Source organism: Ranitomeya variabilis, chromosome 5, assembly GCF_051348905.1.
Source record: "Ranitomeya variabilis isolate aRanVar5 chromosome 5, aRanVar5.hap1, whole genome shotgun sequence".
NCBI lineage: Eukaryota > Metazoa > Chordata > Amphibia > Anura > Dendrobatidae > Ranitomeya > Ranitomeya variabilis.
The window spans coordinates 245,493,627-245,513,557 of record NC_135236.1 but is presented as its reverse complement, the minus strand read 5'-3'; the positions used below and the strand labels follow the sequence as shown (position 1 = coordinate 245,513,557).

Sequence of the window (19,931 nt, the reverse complement as noted above, 5' to 3'; positions counted from 1 at the left end):
CCTGGCCAACAGTGGTTCATCTGATCAGTCACATACCACGTGTGCACTTTATCGGACTGTGATGTCAGAGGTGACGACACAGCCAATCCTCGTTAGTATAGTGGTAAGTATCCCCGCCTGTCACGCGGGAGACCGGGGTTTGATTCCCCGACGGGGAGGCCTCTTATATTCTTGAATTTGCTACGAGAAGCTGATCGAGATGGCAAAAAATTCATATTCAGGAGCTTTTGATATTTTATTGTTTGATTGTCACTTTACTGCCACCAAAAGTCACTACATGTGTGATAAATCCATCCCCCCCCAAAACGGAATGATTGCGCTCATACCTATTACCAGTTCTTTCCGTAGGGGATAAACGCCACGCCCATGGCCGGTTAGCTCAGTTGGTTAGAGCGTGGTGCTAATAACGCCAAGGTCGCGGGTTCGATCCCCGTACGGGCCAAGTACAGCTTTTTAGAGGTCCCGTGCACTCGTTTCATCCCAGGTGGGTCGATGCAGATGCTGAAGCTTGTTTCTTTTTACTCCGCATTTTGTTCATAGTGTTTTCTGTGTAGAATTGCATGCCTAACTGATTTGGAGAAGTAGCTGTTCCTATGGTGTGGTGTTATTTAAAGCCTGTAGCAAGCATATAGTATAGTCATTGCAATTGATCTCTGTGTTAAACTTGGTGCTGTGTTTATGTGCTGATGGTGGCTCTGGTGCTGTATTCATGTACTGATGATGGGTCTTGTGTTGAACTCGTATGCTGATGTAGTCATATGCTGATGGAAGTTCTGTTTCCGTAACCATGCACTGACGGCGGTTCTGGTGATGTATCAATGTAGCTGCTGCAATCTTTAACTTATTAGACTTGATATTAGGTCATGCTAGGGTCAGTATGCTGTGCTGAAAATACAGCTGTCTGAATGAGGCCATTATAGGTCAGCTGAGCAAGAGTTTGACAAAAGCTCCCAGACACTATAGACAGCTTTGCCATCATTAGGGCGGCTGCTCTTTCTCTCCCAAAAATGGCAGTTTTCTTCACAGTCTCACCTCCCTTGTCTGAAAGTGCCCAAACGAAAAAGGAGCCTGGCCAACAGTGGTTCATCTGATCAGTCACATACCACGTGTGCACTTTATCGGACTGTGATGTCAGAGGTGACGACACAGCCAATCCTCGTTAGTATAGTGGTAAGTATCCCCGCCTGTCACGCGGGAGACCGGGGTTCGATTCCCCGACGGGGAGGCCTCTTATATTCTTGAATTTGCTACGAGAAGCTGATCGAGATGGCAAAAAATTCATATTCAGGAGCTTTTGATATTTTATTGTTTGATTGTCACTTTACTGCCACCAAAAGTCACTACATGTGTGATAAATCCATCCCCCCCCAAAACGGAATGATTGCACTCATACCTATTACCAGTTATTTCCGTAGGGGATAAACGCCACGCCCATGGCCGGTTAGCTCAGTTGGTTAGAGCGTGGTGCTAATAACGCCAAGGTCGCGGGTTCAATCCCCGTACGGGCCAAGTACAGCTTTTTAGAGGTCCCGTGCACTCGTTTCATCCCAGGTGGGTCGATGCAGATGCTGAAGCTTGTTTCTTTTTACTCCGCATTTTGTTCATAGTGTTTTCTGTGTAGAATTGCATGCCTAACTGATTTGGAGAAGTAGCTGTTCCTATGGTGTGGTGTTATTTAAAGCCTGTAGCAAGCATATAGTATAGTCATTGCAATTGATCTCTGTGTTAAACTTGGTGCTGTGTTTATGTGCTGATGGTGGCTCTGGTGCTGTATTCATGTACTGATGATGGGTCTTGTGTTGAACTCGTATGCTGATGTAGTCATATGCTGATGGAAGTTCTGTTTCCGTAACCATGCACTGACGGCGGTTCTGGTGATGTATCAATGTAGCTGCTGCAATCTTTAACTTATTAGACTTGATATTAGGTCATGCTAGGGTCAGTATGCTGTGCTGAAAATACAGCTGTCTGAATGAGGCCATTATAGGTCAGCTGAGCAAGAGTTTGACAAAAGCTCCCAGACACTATAGACAGCTTTGCCATCATTAGGGCGGCTGCTCTTTCTCTCCCAAAAATGGCAGTTTTCTTCACAGTCTCACCTCCCTTGTCTGAAAGTGCCCAAACGAAAAAGGAGCCTGGCCAACAGTGGTTCATCTGATCAGTCACATACCACGTGTGCACTTTATCGGACTGTGATGTCAGAGGTGACGACACAGCCAATCCTCGTTAGTATAGTGGTAAGTATCCCCGCCTGTCACGCGGGAGACCGGGGTTCGATTCCCCGACGGGGAGGCCTCTTATATTCTTGAATTTGCTACGAGAAGCTGATCGAGATGGCAAAAAATTCATATTCAGGAGCTTTTGATATTTTATTGTTTGATTGTCACTTTACTGCCACCAAAAGTCACTACATGTGTGATAAATCCATCCCCCCCAAAACGGAATGATTGCGCTCATACCTATTACCAGTTCTTTCCGTAGGGGATAAACGCCACGCCCATGGCCGGTTAGCTCAGTTGGTTAGAGCGTGGTGCTAATAACGCCAAGGTCGCGGGTTCGATCCCCGTACGGGCTAAGTACAGCTTTTTAGAGGTCCCGTGCACTCGTTTCATCCCAGGTGGGTCGATGCAGATGCTGAAGCTTGTTTCTTTTTACTCCGCATTTTGTTCATAGTGTTTTCTGTGTAGAATTGCATGCCTAACTGATTTGGAGAAGTAGCTGTTCCTATGGTGTGGTGTTATTTAAAGCCTGTAGCAAGCATATAGTATAGTCATTGCAATTGATCTCTGTGTTAAACTTGGTGCTGTGTTTATGTGCTGATGGTGGCTCTGGTGCTGTATTCATGTACTGATGATGGGTCTTGTGTTGAACTCGTATGCTGATGTAGTCATATGCTGATGGAAGTTCTGTTTCCGTAACCATGCACTGACGGCGGTTCTGGTGATGTATCAATGTAGCTGCTGCAATCTTTAACTTATTAGACTTGATATTAGGTCATGCTAGGGTCAGTATGCTGTGCTGAAAATACAGCTGTCTGAATGAGGCCATTATAGGTCAGCTGAGCAAGAGTTTGACAAAAGCTCCCAGACACTATAGACAGCTTTGCCATCATTAGGGCGGCTGCTCTTTCTCTCCCAAAAATGGCAGTTTTCTTCACAGTCTCACCTCCCTTGTCTGAAAGTGCCCAAACGAAAAAGGAGCCTGGCCAACAGTGGTTCATCTGATCAGTCACATACCACGTGTGCACTTTATCGGACTGTGATGTCAGAGGTGACGACACAGCCAATCCTCGTTAGTATAGTGGTAAGTATCCCCGCCTGTCACGCGGGAGACCGGGGTTCGATTCCCCGACGGGGAGGCCTCTTATATTCTTGAATTTGCTACGAGAAGCTGATCGAGATGGCAAAAAATTCATATTCAGGAGCTTTTGATATTTTATTGTTTGATTGTCACTTTACTGCCACCAAAAGTCACTACATGTGTGATAAATCCATCCCACCCCAAAACGGAATGATTGCACTCATACCTATTACCAGTTCTTTCCGTAGGGGATAAACGCCACGCCCATGGCCGGTTAGCTCAGTTGGTTAGAGCGTGGTGCTAATAACGCCAAGGTCGCGGGTTCGATCCCCGTACGGGCCAAGTACAGCTTTTTAGAGGTCCCGTGCACTCGTTTCATCCCAGGTGGGTCGATGCAGATGCTGAAGCTTGTTTCTTTTTACTCCGCATTTTGTTCATAGTGTTTTCTGTGTAGAATTGCATGCCTAACTGATTTGGAGAAGTAGCTGTTCCTATGGTGTGGTGTTATTTAAAGCCTGTAGCAAGCATATAGTATAGTCATTGCAATTGATCTCTGTGTTAAACTTGGTGCTGTGTTTATGTGCTGATGGTGGCTCTGGTGCTGTATTCATGTACTGATGATGGGTCTTGTGTTGAACTCGTATGCTGATGTAGTCATATGCTGATGGAAGTTCTGTTTCCGTAACCATGCACTGACGGCGGTTCTGGTGATGTATCAATGTAGCTGCTGCAATCTTTAACTTATTAGACTTGATATTAGGTCATGCTAGGGTCAGTATGCTGTGCTGAAAATACAGCTGTCTGAATGAGGCCATTATAGGTCAGCTGAGCAAGAGTTTGACAAAAGCTCCCAGACACTATAGACAGCTTTGCCATCATTAGGGCGGCTGCTCTTTCTCTCCCAAAAATGGCAGTTTTCTTCACAGTCTCACCTCCCTTGTCTGAAAGTGCCCAAACGAAAAAGGAGCCTGGCCAACAGTGGTTCATCTGATCAGTCACATACCACGTGTGCACTTTATCGGACTGTGATGTCAGAGGTGACGACACAGCCAATCCTCGTTAGTATAGTGGTAAGTATCCCCGCCTGTCACGTGGGAGACCGGGGTTCGATTCCCCGACGGGGAGGCCTCTTATATTCTTGAATTTGCTACGAGAAGCTGATCGAGATGGCAATAAATTCGTTTTGTGCTGTCTAAGGCCTCTTTCACTCTTCCGTCGTGTGACGTACGTTGCAATCAGTCATTTTGGGAAAAAAAGGATCCAGGAAATGTGCCAGCAGGATGCGTTTTTTTTCCCATTGACTTGTATTGGCAACGGATTGCGTCATATGGCCACACGTCACATCTGTCGTGCAATGGATCCATCATGTTTTTGCGGACCATCGGCACAAAAAAACTTTGAAGTGAACGTTTTTTTGTACGTCGCTTCCGCCATTTTTAACAGCGTATGCACGTCCGAAAATCCGCCCTCTCCTTCCCAGACTTTAGAATGGGCAGTGGATGCTTTGAAAAACTGCATCCGCTGCCCACTTGTGCACAAATTTCACAACATGTGTCGGTACGTCGGACCGACGCATAGCGATGGACCCGTACAGACGCAAGTGTGAAAGAGGCCTCAATGAGGCAATATATGAGGCCTCCATCTATGAACTGACTATTCATATGTTTCTCATTCACAGGTTTTTGGTTTCCTTTTTTGATTGTTATTTCCCTCAGCCATTGATCTTTTTTCACACTTATCTGGTTTGTGTGGTTTGCCTGCAGCTTCCCTTTTGTGTAATTAGTCAAGTTTTCTTTTTAATCCTGTTTATTTGATGTCTACCTCTAATTGTTTTACCTGTCTCCCTGCAACTCCTCCCTTCTGCTCTCAGCTGGTACTTTTCTTGTGCCATTATAATGCTATAAATATAGAGCAAGTGGTCTCTGACCTTGGTCTCTGTGTGCAGTCTTTTAAAGTGCAGATTTTTTAAGTGCACAGCAGAAATATACCAGAAATGTTCCAGAAGGTAACAGAAGGTAACTTTCACTAATATGCTTGTTTTGCATAACTAAATTGGGAACATCGTCCTTGACTTCACAAAATGTCAGCCTGCCTATTTACTATTTGGTCCTATATTTACTTCTAACTCTTCCTCTTTACCTTTCACTTAAAGTTTTATGATTTTTGCATTCCAGTGTCTTTGTTTATTTTGCATAGTAACGCCGGCTATGGTCTCTTGCTAATTGCCAAAATATTCAACAAGGCAAACTCGTCCTACAAACCAGCACTTATTTCTGTTATATCAAGATCTGGCTTAAAGGGACACGGTCACCTGAATTTGGAGGGAACAATCTTCAGCCATAGAGGTGGGGTTTTCAGCTGTTTGATTCACCCTTTCCTTACCCGCTGGCTGCATGCTGGCTGCAATATTGGATTGAAGTTCATTCTCTGTCCTCCATAGTACACGCCTGCAAGATTGCCTTGTGCAGGCATGTACTACGGAGGACAGAGAATGAACCTCAATCCAATATTGCAGCCAGCATGCAGCCAGCGGGTAAGGAAAGGGTGACTCAAACAGCCGAAAACCCCGCCTCTATGGCTGAAGATTGTTCCCTCCAAATTCAGGTGACAGTGTCCCTTTAAAGAGCACATGTCCTAGTGCACATGTGAAATATATTTTTAAGTGTAATGTTTTCAAACTGGCCAGTTATACATGGCAAGTGGACAGAGCAGTAGAGAGGTAAGCGATGCCAAATATTCAAACAAACATGCTTCTTGTTCAATTGCACTACACTAATTTTCAGACCTCTCTGCTTCATATATGTTTGAGCTGCCGCGTCTCTTCACTGGCCTTTTACCTAGTCCTTACTGACTTATCTCAATTAGTTCAAACCATCCACTACCACCACACAGCACACTAAATGCTCACACAAATTAGTGAACCACCTGCTCTTTCTCTTTTGTTTTTTTCTCCTAGTAGCTGGTGACATCTCTTCCAAACCTGGGCCTCCCTCCACTTGTATACGTAACTCCCATCCTACTGCATATAGAAACCTTGCTAATCTAATCAACAATCATTACTCCACTTTCCCCATCTGCCTCTAATTTTCTTTCTTTAACTTTCTCCTTTTTTCACAGCTTTCCAACTCTCCTACACAAGAAGACAGGAATACTTTTGACCTGGTCTTTGTCATGATCTCAATGGCAAGAGAACATAGCATCAGCATATATAGGAACTAGCTCTTGGAAGATGGGAACTGAGCTGACCATGAACTAAACCTAACACACAACTAGCAGTGGCCGGGTAGCATGCCTACGTTGATTCTAGATGCCCAGCACCAGCCGGAGGACTAAATAATGCTAGCAGAGGAAAATAAGTCCTAGCTCACCTCTAGAGAAATACCCCGAAAGGAGACAGAGGCCCCCCACATGTATTGGCGGTGAATTAAGAAGAAATAACAAAACGTAGTATGAAAATAGGTTTAGCAAATTTGAGGTCCACTTACTACATAGCAGAAGACAGAAAGAACACTTTCATGGTCAGCTAAAAACCCTAACAAAACACCATCCAGAAATTACTTTAAAACTCTGGCATTAACTCATAACACCAGAGTGGCAATTCCTGTTCACAAGAGCTTTCCAGACACAGTAACGAAACTACAGCTGTGAACTGGAACAAAAATGCAAAAACAAACATGGACAAGAGTCCAACTTATCTAGTAGTTGTCTAGGAGCAGGAACAAGCACAGAGAGGCTTCTGATAACATTGTTGACCGGCAAGCAACTAACAAAGCAGCCAGGTTATATAGCGACTCCCACATCTTGATGGGAACAGGTGAACAGAGAAGATGAAGACACCAGTTCAATTCCACCAGTAGCCACCGGGGGAGCCCAGAATCCAAATTCACAACAGTACCCCCCCCTCAAGGAGGGGGCACCGAACCCTCACCAGAACCACCAGGGCGATCAGGATGGGCCCTATGAAAGGCACGAACCAGATCAGAGGCATGAACATCAGATGCATTCACCCAAGAATTATCCTCCTGGCCGTATCCCTTCCACTTGACCAGATACTGGAGTCTCCGTCTGGAAACACGAGAGTCTAAGATTTTCTCCACAACGTACTCCAACTCACCCTCAACCAACACCGGAGCAGGAGGCTCAACGGAAGGCACAACCGGTACCTCATACCTGCGCAATAATGACCGATGAAAAACGTTATGAATAGAAAAGTATGCAGGGAGGTCCAAACGGAAGGAAACAGGGTTAAGAATCTCCAATATCTTATACGGGCCGATGAACCGAGGCTTAAACTTAGGAGAAGAGACCCTCATAGGGACAAAACGAGAAGACAACCACACCAAATCCCCAACACAAAGCCGAGGACCAACACGACGGTGGCGGTTGGCAAAAAGCTGAGTCTTCTCCTGGGACAACCTCAAATTGTCCACCACCTGCCCCCAGATCTGATGCAATCTCTCCACCACAGCATCCACTCCAGGACAATCCGAAGATTCCACCTGACCAGAGGAAAATCGAGGATGAAACCCCGAATTACAGAAAAACGGGGACACCAAAGTGGCAGAGCTGGCCCGATTATTGAGAGCGAACTCCGCCAATGGCAAAAAAGCAACCCAATCATCCTGGTCAGCAGACACAAAACACCTCAGATATGTCTCCAGGGTCTGATTAATCCGCTCGGTCTGGCCATTCGTCTGAGGATGGAAAGCGGACGAAAAAGATAAATCTATGCCCATCCTAGCACAGAATGCCCGCCAAAATCTAGACACGAATTGAGTCCCTCTGTCAGAAACGATATTCTCAGGAATACCATGCAAACGAACAACATTTTGAAAAAACAGAGGAACCAACTCGGAAGAAGAAGGCAACTTGGGCAGAGGAACCAAATGGACCATCTTAGAGAAACGGTCACACACCACCCAGATGACAGACATCTTCTGAGAAACAGGCAGATCTGAAATAAAATCCATCGAGATGTGCGTCCAAGGCCTCTTAGGAATAGGCAAGGGCAACAATAATCCACTAGCCCGAGAACAACAAGGCTTGGCCCGAGCACAAACGTCACAAGACTGCACAAAGCCTCGCACATCTCGTGACAGGGAAGGCCACCAGAAGGACCTTGCCACCAAATCCCTGGTACCAAAAATGCCAGGATGACCTGCCAACGCAGAAGAATGAACCTCAGAGATTACTCTACTGGTCCAATCATCAGGAACAAACAGTTTATCAGGTGGGCAACGATCAGGTCTATCCGCCTGAAACTCCTGCAAGGCCCGCCGCAGGTCTGGAGAAACGGCTGACAATACCACTCCATCCTTAAGGATACCTGTGGGCTCAAAGTTACCAGGCGAGTCAGGCTCAAAACTCCTAGAAAGGGCATCCGCCTTAACATTCTTAGAACCCGGTAGGTATGACACCACAAAATTAAACCGAGAGAAAATTAATGACCAGCGCGCCTGTCTAGGATTCAGGCGCCTGGCGGTCTCAAGATAAATCAAATTTTTGTGGTCCGTCAATACCACCACCTGATGTCTGGCCCCCTCAAGCCAATGGCGCCACTCCTCAAAAGCCCACTTCATGGCCAAAAGCTCCCGATTCCCAACATCATAATTCCGCTCAGCGGGCGAAAATTTACGGGAAAAGAAGGCACAAGGCCTCATCACGGAGCAGTCAGAACTTTTCTGCGACAACACTGCCCCAGCTCCGATCTCAGAAGCGTCAACCTCAACCTGAAACGGTAGAGCAACATCAGGCTGACGCAACACAGGGGCAGAGGAAAAACGGCGCTTAAGCTCCCGAAAGGCCTCCACAGCATCAGGGGACCAATCAGCAACATCAGCACCCTTCTTAGTCAAATCGGTCAATGGCTTAGCAATATCTGAAAAACCAGCAATAAATCGACGATAAAAGTTAGCAAAGCCCAAAAATTTCTGAAGACTCTTAAGAGAAGAGGGCTGCGTCCAATCACAAATAGCTTGAACCTTGACAGGATCCATTTCAATGGAAGAGGGGGAAAAAATATATCCCAAAAAGGAAATCCTCTGTACCCCAAAAACACACTTAGAACCCTTCACACACAAAGAATTAGACCGCAAAACCTGAAAAACCCTCCTGACTTGCTGGACATGAGAGTCCCAGTCATCCGAAAAAATCAGAATATCATCCAGATACACAATCATAAATTTATCCAAATAATCGCGAAAAATATCATGCATAAAGGACTGGAAAACTGACGGAGCATTTGAAAGACCAAAAGGCATCACTAAATACTCAAAGTGGCCCTCGGGCGTATTAAATGCGGTTTTCCACTCATCCCCCTGCCTGATTCGCACCAAATTATACGCCCCACGAAGGTCAATCTTAGAGAACCACTTGGCCCCCTTTATGCGAGCAAACAAATCAGTCAGCAACGGCAATGGGTATTGATATTTAACAGTGATTTTATTCAAAAGCCGATAATCAATACATGGTCTCAAAGAGCCGTCTTTTTTTGACACAAAGAAAAAACCGGCTCCTAAGGGAGATGACGATGGACGAATATGTCCCTTTTCCAAGGACTCCTTTATATATTCTCGCATAGCAGCATGTTCAGGCACAGACAGATTAAATAAACGACCCTTTGGGTATTTACTACCCGGGATTAAATCTATGGCACAATCGCACTCTCGGTGCGGAGGTAACGAACCAAGCTTGGATTCTTCAAAGACGTCACGATAGTCAGACAGGAACTCAGGAATTTCAGAGGGAATAGATGATGAAATGGAAACCACAGGTACATCCCCATGAGCCCCCTTACATCCCCAGCTCAACACAGACATAGCTCTCCAGTCGAGGACTGGGTTGTGAGATTGCAGCCAAGGCAATCCCAGCACCAAATCATCATGTAGATTATACAGCACCAGAAAGCGAATAATCTCCTGGTGATCCGGATTAATACGCATAGTTACTTTTGTCCAGTATTGTGGTTTATTATTAGCCAATGGGGTGGAGTCAATCCCCTTCAGAGGAATAGGAGTCTCCAAAGGCTCTAAATCATACCCACAGCGTTTGGCAAGGGACCAATCCATAAGACTCAAAGCGGCGCCAGAGTCGACATAGGCGTCCGTGGTAATAGATGACAAAGAGCAAATCAGGGTCACAGATAGAATAAACTTAGACGGTGAGGTGCAAATGGAAACAGATTTACCAAGCTTTTTAGTGCGTTTAGAGCATGCTGATATAACATGAGTAGAATCACCACAATAGAAACACAACCCATTTTTCCGTCTAAAATTCTGCCGCTCGCTTCGGGACAGAATTCTATCACACTGCATACTCTCTGGCGACTTCTCAGTGGACACCGCCAGATGGTGCACTGGTTTGCGCTCCCGCAAACGCCTATCGATCTGAATAGCCATTGTCATGGACTCATTCAGACCCGCAGGCACAGGGAACCCCACCATAACATCCTTAATGGCATCAGAGAGACCCTCTCTGAAAGTCGCCGCCAGGGCGCACTCATTCCACTGAGTAAGCACAGACCATTTACGGAATCTTTGGCAGTAAATTTCCGCTTCATCTTGCCCCTGAGATAGGGACATCAAAGTTTTTTCTGCCTGAAGCTCCAAATGAGGTTCGTCATAAAGCAACCCCAAGGCCAGAAAAAACGCATCCACATTGAGCAACGCAGGATCCCCTGGTGTCAATGAAAAAGCCCAGTCTTGAGGGTCGCCCCGGAGCAAGGAAATCACAATCCTGACCTGCTGTGCAGGGTCTCCGGCAGAGCGAGATTTCAGGGACAAAAATAATTTGCAATTATTTCGAAAATTCTGAAACCCAGATCTATTCCCCGAGAAAAATTCCGGCAAAGGAATTCTCGGCTCAGATACAGGTGCATGACAAACAAAATCTTGCAAATTTTGTACCTTCGTGGCGAGATTATTCAAACCTGCAGTTACACTCTGAAGATCCATTACAAACAGGTGGACACAGAGCCATTCAAGGGTTAAGAGGAGGCAAGAAGCAGCTAGACAGCAATTAAGGGCTAGACAGCAAAACTCTGAAGGGAAAAAAAAAAAAAAAATTTCCCTTAAACACTTCTCTATCTCCTGCTTCAGCCCAAACAATTAACACTTTGTGGGCCGGTCAAACTGTCATGATCTCAATGGCAAGAGAACATAGCATCAGCATATATAGGAACTAGCTCTTGGAAGATGGGAACTGAGCTGACCATGAACTAAACCTAACACACAACTAGCAGTGGCCGGGTAGCATGCCTACGTTGATTCTAGATGCCCAGCACCAGCCGGAGGACTAAATAATGCTAGCAGAGGAAAATAAGTCCTAGCTCACCTCTAGAGAAATACCCCGAAAGGAGACAGAGGCCCCCCACATGTATTGGCGGTGAATTAAGAAGAAATAACAAAACGTAGTATGAAAATAGGTTTAGCAAATTTGAGGTCCACTTACTACATAGCAGAAGACAGAAAGAACACTTTCATGGTCAGCTAAAAACCCTAACAAAACACCATCCAGAAATTACTTTAAAACTCTGGCATTAACTCATAACACCAGAGTGGCAATTCCTGTTCACAAGAGCTTTCCAGACACAGTAACGAAACTACAGCTGTGAACTGGAACAAAAATGCAAAAACAAACATGGACAAGAGTCCAACTTATCTAGTAGTTGTCTAGGAGCAGGAACAAGCACAGAGAGGCTTCTGATAACATTGTTGACCGGCAAGCAACTAACAAAGCAGCCAGGTTATATAGCGACTCCCACATCTTGATGGGAACAGGTGAACAGAGAAGATGAAGACACCAGGTCAATTCCACCAGTAGCCACCGGGGGAGCCCAGAATCCAAATTCACAACAGGTCTTCTCCCGGTTCTACTCACTGTATGACTTTATTAACTTTACTTTCCCAAGTTCTGACCACACCCGTATTTCCTTCTCTGTTAAGAATGCCCTCAACATCCAAGACACCTTCACTTACCACACATACAGAAATATATTTACCATTAATACTCAGCAGCTTATGAATAACATACAGTATTTAGCTAACATCTCCTCCCTCTCCTGTCCAAACTCAGCATTGCTGCATTATAACAATACATTGCAGAGCACCCTGGATCAAGCAGCACCTGATACACACAGAATGACCCAGCAGAGATGACAGTAGCTCTTGCACATGCTGCAAACACGTTTTCTCCAGCGCTGCTCAAGAAATGCTGAACGTCTTTAGAGAAAATCACTTTCAGAAGAAGAACTCATCCACTATCTTTCCTCTCTTCTTTCAAATACGCCATCATAACCCTTTACTTAAAAATACATCATGGATCAGAACTGCATTGATAACTACAGACCAGTCTCTAATCTTACCTTTATCGCTAAACTCCTGGAATGCTCCAAACTTCTGGAATGCTTGGTCCCCTCCCATCTCATCCGCTGTCTCTCAGATGATTTTCTTCATGACCCATTACAATCCGGTTTATGACTTTCACACTCCACTCAAACTGCACTTACAAAAGTCTCTAATGACATATTAACCACAAAATCCAATGGTCAATACTCCTTGCTGATTCTCCGGGATCTCTGCTGCATTTGACACTGTGAATCACCAGCTTCTCCTCACCATGCACCACTCTATCAATCTTAAGGACATCGCTCTTATCTTTCTAAATGCTCACTCACAATATCTGTTATGGAATGACCTGAGCTGGAGTAGTGATATTGCAACCACTAGGGTCAGCACCAGCAGGTAGTGTAGTCAGTGAATGGCTAGAGGACAGTATCGGAGCAGCAGTGTAGTTCAGAGGATAAATAGCAATCGTCCTCATGAGGTAGTGGTAGTGGTAGGATAAGCAGCAGGTGGAAATAAGCTAGACTAAAGGCAGTGAGAGCTCAATAATCTCACAAGGAAGGAAGTGCAGTGCCAGGTTTAAGTAGGATGTTCAATCAGGAGATCACAGGGTTGAGCCAATCAGGAAATTGGGGTGGAGATCATTGGTAATAGCACAGTTACTAGTATCTGATTTAGCAAGGACCTGTCCAGTGAACTGAATAGCTCAAAGGGAAAAGCTGCTGCCTGGTTCAAAAGAACTGCTGGGTTCGAATCATGAACATATATTTTGCTGGCTATTCTTAATCTAATCTGCCCTTTACTATCAGAGTTCCGCAAGACTCAGTCCTAGCCCCTCTCCTATTATATACTGCCCCTATTGGACAACAACCAATGCATATTTTACTTAAAAATCAGAAAATGTGATTAACACAGTGTTTTTAGAAAAATAGTAGAATAGCGATCTAAAACATTTCTTTTAATAATAAATTAAAAATTACAAAGACACAAAAAACATAAAAATTTGAGCCCTCAAGAGCCAGTGAGAAGCAAAGTCTTTTCAATCAGGGCACCAATGGTCTAACCTGTGCTACCAAAACAAGTACCACTGGGGGTGTAGTAAACAGACCTATGGAGGTATAACAAGCATATAACATTGCTGGTACCATTAACACATTGCTAGTTAAGCCCCAAAGATACATTTCAGATCCATGAGATAAAATCAAGAACGGTCTCACCCAATTCTGGCTGTTCCTTGGACCTCTGGTACTAATTCAATGAATCCCATATGGAGCTAAGGGTACTAAGCCATTATAAAAAGCATCCATATCATCAGTGAAAGTCGTTATGTCATTTCAAAAAAAGGGGGAGGCAGTCCATATCTCTTAAACCTTATCTGATCTCTCCTTCACTCAGGGAGGTGTGAGGCTGAAGTATATAGGATTACACTAACCAAACAGACAAACAAAGATAAACAGTGATGAAATAAGACTACAATCATAAAAATATACTTACTAAACAATAGAGTGAAACAAAAGGAGGGTATAGGTAGGAGGAACCAAATAGGAGAGAATGTGGATACACATGCAAACCAACTAAATGCAGAAATTTCTCCAAACACCTACTCCAAACATTTAACAACTCCTCCAACACCAAACCAGGCAGAATTAACTATCACTGGCAAGCATATATATCAGAGGGAAGTGGCAAACAAAGAACAACTGAGGGGATTCAGAATGGAGAGCACCAAGATATCAACTGAACTGATTAACCCTTGCAATGACAGAGCAAAGGAAACATTTGCATTGGTGAAGCAGTTCTAATCAGTGCAGAATTTCATGTGACCAGACACTGAGATCTTCTGACCCCTTTCTGTCACAGCATGCCCGTGACACATCCTCTCTTTGTAGAGAGCCATGTGGCTGAGACTGCAGCAGTAGAAGATGGTGCAGGAGGATTCTCAGATCTTTCCTGGTTTTTCAGGTGTGTACTCCACTGCAGCTCATGTTTTGCATTCAAGTGTTTCGCCATGCAGTTGTTGCTCATGTTAATATTATTTATGCCTTACTTCAATTTCTGACTGGACATCTGTCACGGGGGGACTAGGTGAGCGAGAGCTAATAACCCGGGCCCCTGCAATTTCCCTCAGACTAGGGAAATACTGACTGGCCCTCTACCTGAAGTTCACACTGATGGTGTGCATGTTCAGGCCTCGAACTTCACCCTGCCTCCTGACTCAACCCTGAGCTGGAAACCTCCCCCCTCCACCCAGTGAATGCAATACACAAATACCCACAGTTAGCACAGACAAGGATAAAGGAAAATATACACCACGCAGCAGTCACTCAGGAATACACTATAAATGTGCAGGGCAAAATAAACACAAATATAGGAAGGAGTAAATAAGACAAAGGAAAATACACCACCAGCAACGATTCTCCAACAACCAGCTCTCCACTCCAAACCGAGATAACAAATGCGCAAGATAGAAGCTATAATCAGCAACACCCAATGATCAGGAGAACTATTTAAAGGCAATGGGCAAGGCCCAGCTACCAATCCAAGGATCAGGTAAATTAACCCCAGAACAGCTAGACAAAATCTACCCGACGCCAATGAGCATGTAGTGGTCAAAATCGGAACTACCGCTGTCTTGTTGGACGACCTGGTCTGAACGGCGTCCGACATGACAACATCATACAAACCACTCGTGCCATGTCAGAGAGCTGGCTTTGGTATGCTGAGTTCATGGGCGCAGTGACCAGAAGCAGCCAATGTACTGAAAAAGAGCCACAAGGGGTGCTTTTGCACCCTGCTCCCTCCTTTGGCCATGCAGCTGGGGCACCGTGATCACCATCTCTTCTTAACACTAGAATTACTGAACTCGTGACCCTCACTAGAACTACTGAATGTAGTCATTTTGACTACTGACTTGTTTTCATTTATTTTTTGAGTTTCATTTGTGGTTATTTATTAATATTTTTAATGTATTATTATTGTGAGATCCAACAGTAATGCTTTGGAATGTTTTTTTTCTGATTTTTCTACAGGAAATAACAAAAGTAAACTAAGTAAAATAATAATAAAAGACGTATAATGTTCATTCATTTTTGACTGGACCTATAAAATCTTGATGTTTTAGCTAATTTATAATTTTTTTCGCAGAATTATAATGTATGTGAACATGGTTGATCTTAAACAAAAATAAAAAAACACGTAATTTTTATCGTTTTCGCGTCATAAACCATTACATTGCATTATTGCTATATTCATGCATATTGCCCATTTACAGATTTAAAAAAATATTCTTTCTAGCTGTAAACTATAACTAATAACATCAAGCTGTATGAAAATATAGTTTTTCCCCAAAAAAATTGCTGCTTCACACTATACAGTACAAAATAATTGAATAATATGACAATAAAATGTCGTATCTGCTATATACTTGTATGAGTTTTTTGAGCTCTTATGTCTGCATGTGTTCGCTTTGTCTCTTCAGCTGAACTGAAAGTAAACTTACTATCCAGACTACTGTCTACTGCTAGGACCAGAGAAAAACAACACCCTTCTTTAGCATAAGATAAGAGCCTACAGTATTTCAAACAATCTCTTTTCAGTTCAGCATTACACAGTATGCATGAGACAGGGATTGGATTATAACTAGTGTTGAGCGATACCGTCCGATACTTGAAAGTATCGGTATCGGAAAGTATCGGCCGATACCGGCAAAGTGTCGGATCTGATCCGATACCCGATACCAATACAAGTCAATGGGACTCAAGTATTGGAAGGTATCCCTGATGGTTCCCAGGGTCTGAAGGAGAGGAAACTCTCCTTCAGGCCCTGGGATCCATATTAATGTGTAAAATAAAGAATTAAAATAAAAAATATTGATATACTCACCTCTCCGACGCAGCCGGGACCTTACCGCTGTGAACCGGCAGCCTTCTTTGCTTAAAATGAGCGCGTTAATGGCCTTCCATGATGTCACGGCTTGTGATTGGTCGCGTGGCAGTCACATGAGTGGCACGCGACCAATCAGAAGCCGTGATGTCATGGAAAGCCATAAACGCTCTCATTTTAAGCAAAGAAGGCTGCCGGTTACCAGCGGTGATGTCCAGGGGCCTCCGGACAGGTGAGTATATCAATATTTTTTATTTTAATTCTTTATTTTACACATTAATGTTGTTTCGATACCGATTCCCGATACCACAAAAGTATCGGATCTCGGTATCGGAATTCCGATACCGCAAGTATCGGCCGATACCCGATACTTGCGGTATCGGAATGCTCAACACTAATTATAACCAAATTGGATTATGCAACCCATGCTTTAAGGCTGAGTCACATATAACGATATCGTTAACGATATCATTGCAACGTCACGTTTTTGGTGACGTAGCAACGATCCCGCTAACGATCTCGTTATGTGTGACAGCGACCAACAATCAGGCCCCTGCTGAGAGATCGTTGGTCATTGGGGAATGATCAGGACCATTTTTTGGTCGCTGATCACCCGCTATCATCGCTGGATCGGCGTGTGTGACGCCGATGCAGCGATGTGTTCACTTGTAACCAGGGTAAATATCAGGTTACTAAGCGCAGGGCCACGCTTAGTAACCCGATATTTACCCTGGTTACCATTGTAAAAGTTAAAAAAAACAGTACATACTCACATTCTGATGTCTGTCATGTCCCCCGACGTCCACAGGGTTAAAACTGCTTTTGGCAGGAGCGCTGCTAATGCATGCGCTGCTGCCGAGAGCTTCCCTGCACTGACTGTGTTGGATATTTTCTAGTCTTTTAATACTGACCGCATAGTACTCTGTCCTGTCCTTTCTATTTTAGCTAGAGTGGCCTCCTTTGCTAAATTCTGTTTTCAGTCTGCGTATGTTACAGTGGGGCAAAAAAGTATTTAGTCAGTCAGCAATAGTGCAAGTTCCACCACTTAAAAAGATGAGAGGCATCTGTAATTTACATCATAGATAGACCTCAACTATGGGAGACAAACTGAGAAAAAAAAATCCAGAAAATCACATTGTCTGTTTTTTTATCATTTTATTTGCATATTATGGTGGAAAATAAGTATTTTGTCAGAAACAAAATTTCATCTCAATACTTTGTAATACATCCTTTGTTGGCAATGACAGAGGTCAAACGTTTTCTGTAAGTCTTCACAAGGTTGCCACACACTGTTGTTGGTATGTTGGCCCATTCCTCCATGCAGATCTCCTCTAGAGCAGTGATGTTTTTGGCTTTTCGCTTGGCAACACGGACTTTCAACTCCCTCCAAAGGTTTTCTATAGGGTTGAGATCTGGAGACTGGCTAGGACACTCCAGGACCTTGAAATGCTTCTTACGAAGCCACTCCTTCGTTGCCCTGGCGGTGTGCTTTGGATCATTGTCAAGTTGAAAGACCCAGCCACGTTTCATCTTCAATGCCCTTGCTGATGTAAGGAGGTTGGCACTCAAAATCTCACGATACATGGCCCCATTCATTCTTTCATGTACCCAGATCAGTCGTCCTGGCCCCTTTGCAGAGAAACAGCCCCAAAGCATGATGTTTCCACCACCATGCTTTACAGTAGGTATGGTGTTTGATGGATGCAACTCAGTATTCTTTTTCCTCCAAACACGACAAGTTGTGTTTCTACCAAACAGTTCCAGTTTGGTTTCATCAGACCATAGGACATTCTCCCAAAACTCCTCTGGATCATCCAAATGCTCTCTAGCAAACTTCAGATGGGCCCGGACATGTACTGGCTTAAGCAGTGGGACACGTCTGGCACTGCAGGATCTGAGTCCATGGTGGCGTAGTGTGTTACTTATGGTAGGCCTTGTTACATTGGTCCCAGCTCTCTGCAGTTCATTCACTAGGTCCCCCCGCGTGGTTCTGGGATTTTTGCTCACCGTTCTTGTGATCAATCTGACCCCACGGGGTGGGATTTTGCGTGGAGCCCCAGATCGAGGGAGATTATCAGTGGTCTTGAATTTCTTCCATTTTCTAATTATTGCTCCCACTGTTGATTTCTTCACTCCAAGCTGGTTGGCTATTGCAGATTCAGTCTTCCCAGCCTGGTGCAGGGCTACAATTTTGTTTCTGGTGTCCTTTGACAGCTCTTTGGTCTTCACCATAGTGGAGTTTGGAGTCAGACTGTTTGAGGGTGTGCACAGGTGTCTTTTTATACTGATAACAAGTTTAAACAGGTGCCATTACTACAGGTAATGAGTGGAGGACAGAGGAGACTCTTAAAGAAGAAGTTACAGGTCTGTGAGAGCCAGAAATCTTGATTGTTTGTTTCTGACCAAATACTTATTTTCCACCATAATATGCAAATAAAATGATAAAAAAACAGACAATGTGATTTTCTGGATTTTTTTTTCTCAGTTTGTCTCCCATAGTTGAGGTCTACCTATGATGTAAATTACAGACGCCTCTCATCTTTTTAAGTGGTGGAACTTGCACTATTGCTGACTGACTAAATACTTTTTTGCCCCACTGTATTTCACTCTCCTCTCACAGTCAATATTTGTGGGGGGCTGTCTATCCTTTGGGAATTTTCTCTGAGGCAAGATAGTTTTCCCGTTTCTATCTTTAGGGGTATTTTAGTCCTCCAGCTGTGTCGAGGTGTCTAGGCCATGTTAGGTACATCCCACGGCTACTTCTAGTTGCGGTGTTAAGTTCAGGGCCTGCGGTCAGTACAGTTACCACCTTCTCCAGAGTACGTCTCATGCTGCTCCTAGACCACCAGTTCATAACAACAAACTACCTGGGAGGAGCAATCGTCTGAGGTGTTGGAAGAGGGTCCAACAGATAATGAGGTCCTTGATCCATCTTGGTGTGAGGGACAGCAAAGTGGTGGTAGCAGTTCAGAGGAAGAGATTCCCACAACAGTACAGCAGCAGAGGGCCAAAAAAGGGAGTACAGTGAGGGGCAAGTGTTGGTTGCCTGTAGCCTCCACTTCGGCACCCATAAGGAGCAGGACCCATGCAAAAACTCATGCAAGAGGTGCTCCAAAGAGATGTGGTGCCTGGGCCTTTTTTGACCAAGTTGCCGATGACATTACAACAGTGAGAGGCAATCTGTGTCATCTAACTCTGAAGTGAGGGAAAAACATCCACAACCTCAATACCACCAATATGTTGAGGCGTTTGAGGAACAAGCACATTGCGGAGTGGACAAGTCACATAAAAAACCTTGCCCAACCTGCAGCTCCATGTGCCACCTCTTCTGCTAACATTGTAACTTGTTCCTCCCAGGAGAGAGAGGAAACGTCCTCCTGCAGTAGTGCATGTAGAAAAGCCGCGGAG

General features: G+C 44.4%; 5 non-coding genes across 5 annotated transcripts; all 5 read left to right on the top strand.

The window, feature by feature from the left end:
* Positions 1–368: 368 nt before the first annotated feature.
* TRNAI-AAU (transfer RNA isoleucine (anticodon AAU)) lies at positions 369–442 on the top strand. The gene has a single exon. It is a non-coding gene; the product is annotated as a tRNA-Ile (tRNA).
* A 711-nt stretch (positions 443–1,153) lies between these two features.
* TRNAD-GUC (transfer RNA aspartic acid (anticodon GUC)) lies at positions 1,154–1,225 on the top strand. Its single transcript has one exon. It is a non-coding gene; the product is annotated as a tRNA-Asp (tRNA).
* A 995-nt stretch (positions 1,226–2,220) lies between these two features.
* TRNAD-GUC (transfer RNA aspartic acid (anticodon GUC)) lies at positions 2,221–2,292 on the top strand. Its single transcript has one exon. It is a non-coding gene; the product is annotated as a tRNA-Asp (tRNA).
* A 994-nt stretch (positions 2,293–3,286) lies between these two features.
* Positions 3,287–3,358, top strand: TRNAD-GUC (transfer RNA aspartic acid (anticodon GUC)). The gene has a single exon. It is a non-coding gene; the product is annotated as a tRNA-Asp (tRNA).
* Positions 3,359–3,568: 210 nt separating this feature from the next.
* Positions 3,569–3,642, top strand: TRNAI-AAU (transfer RNA isoleucine (anticodon AAU)). Its single transcript has one exon. It is a non-coding gene; the product is annotated as a tRNA-Ile (tRNA).
* Positions 3,643–19,931: the final 16,289 nt, after the last annotated feature.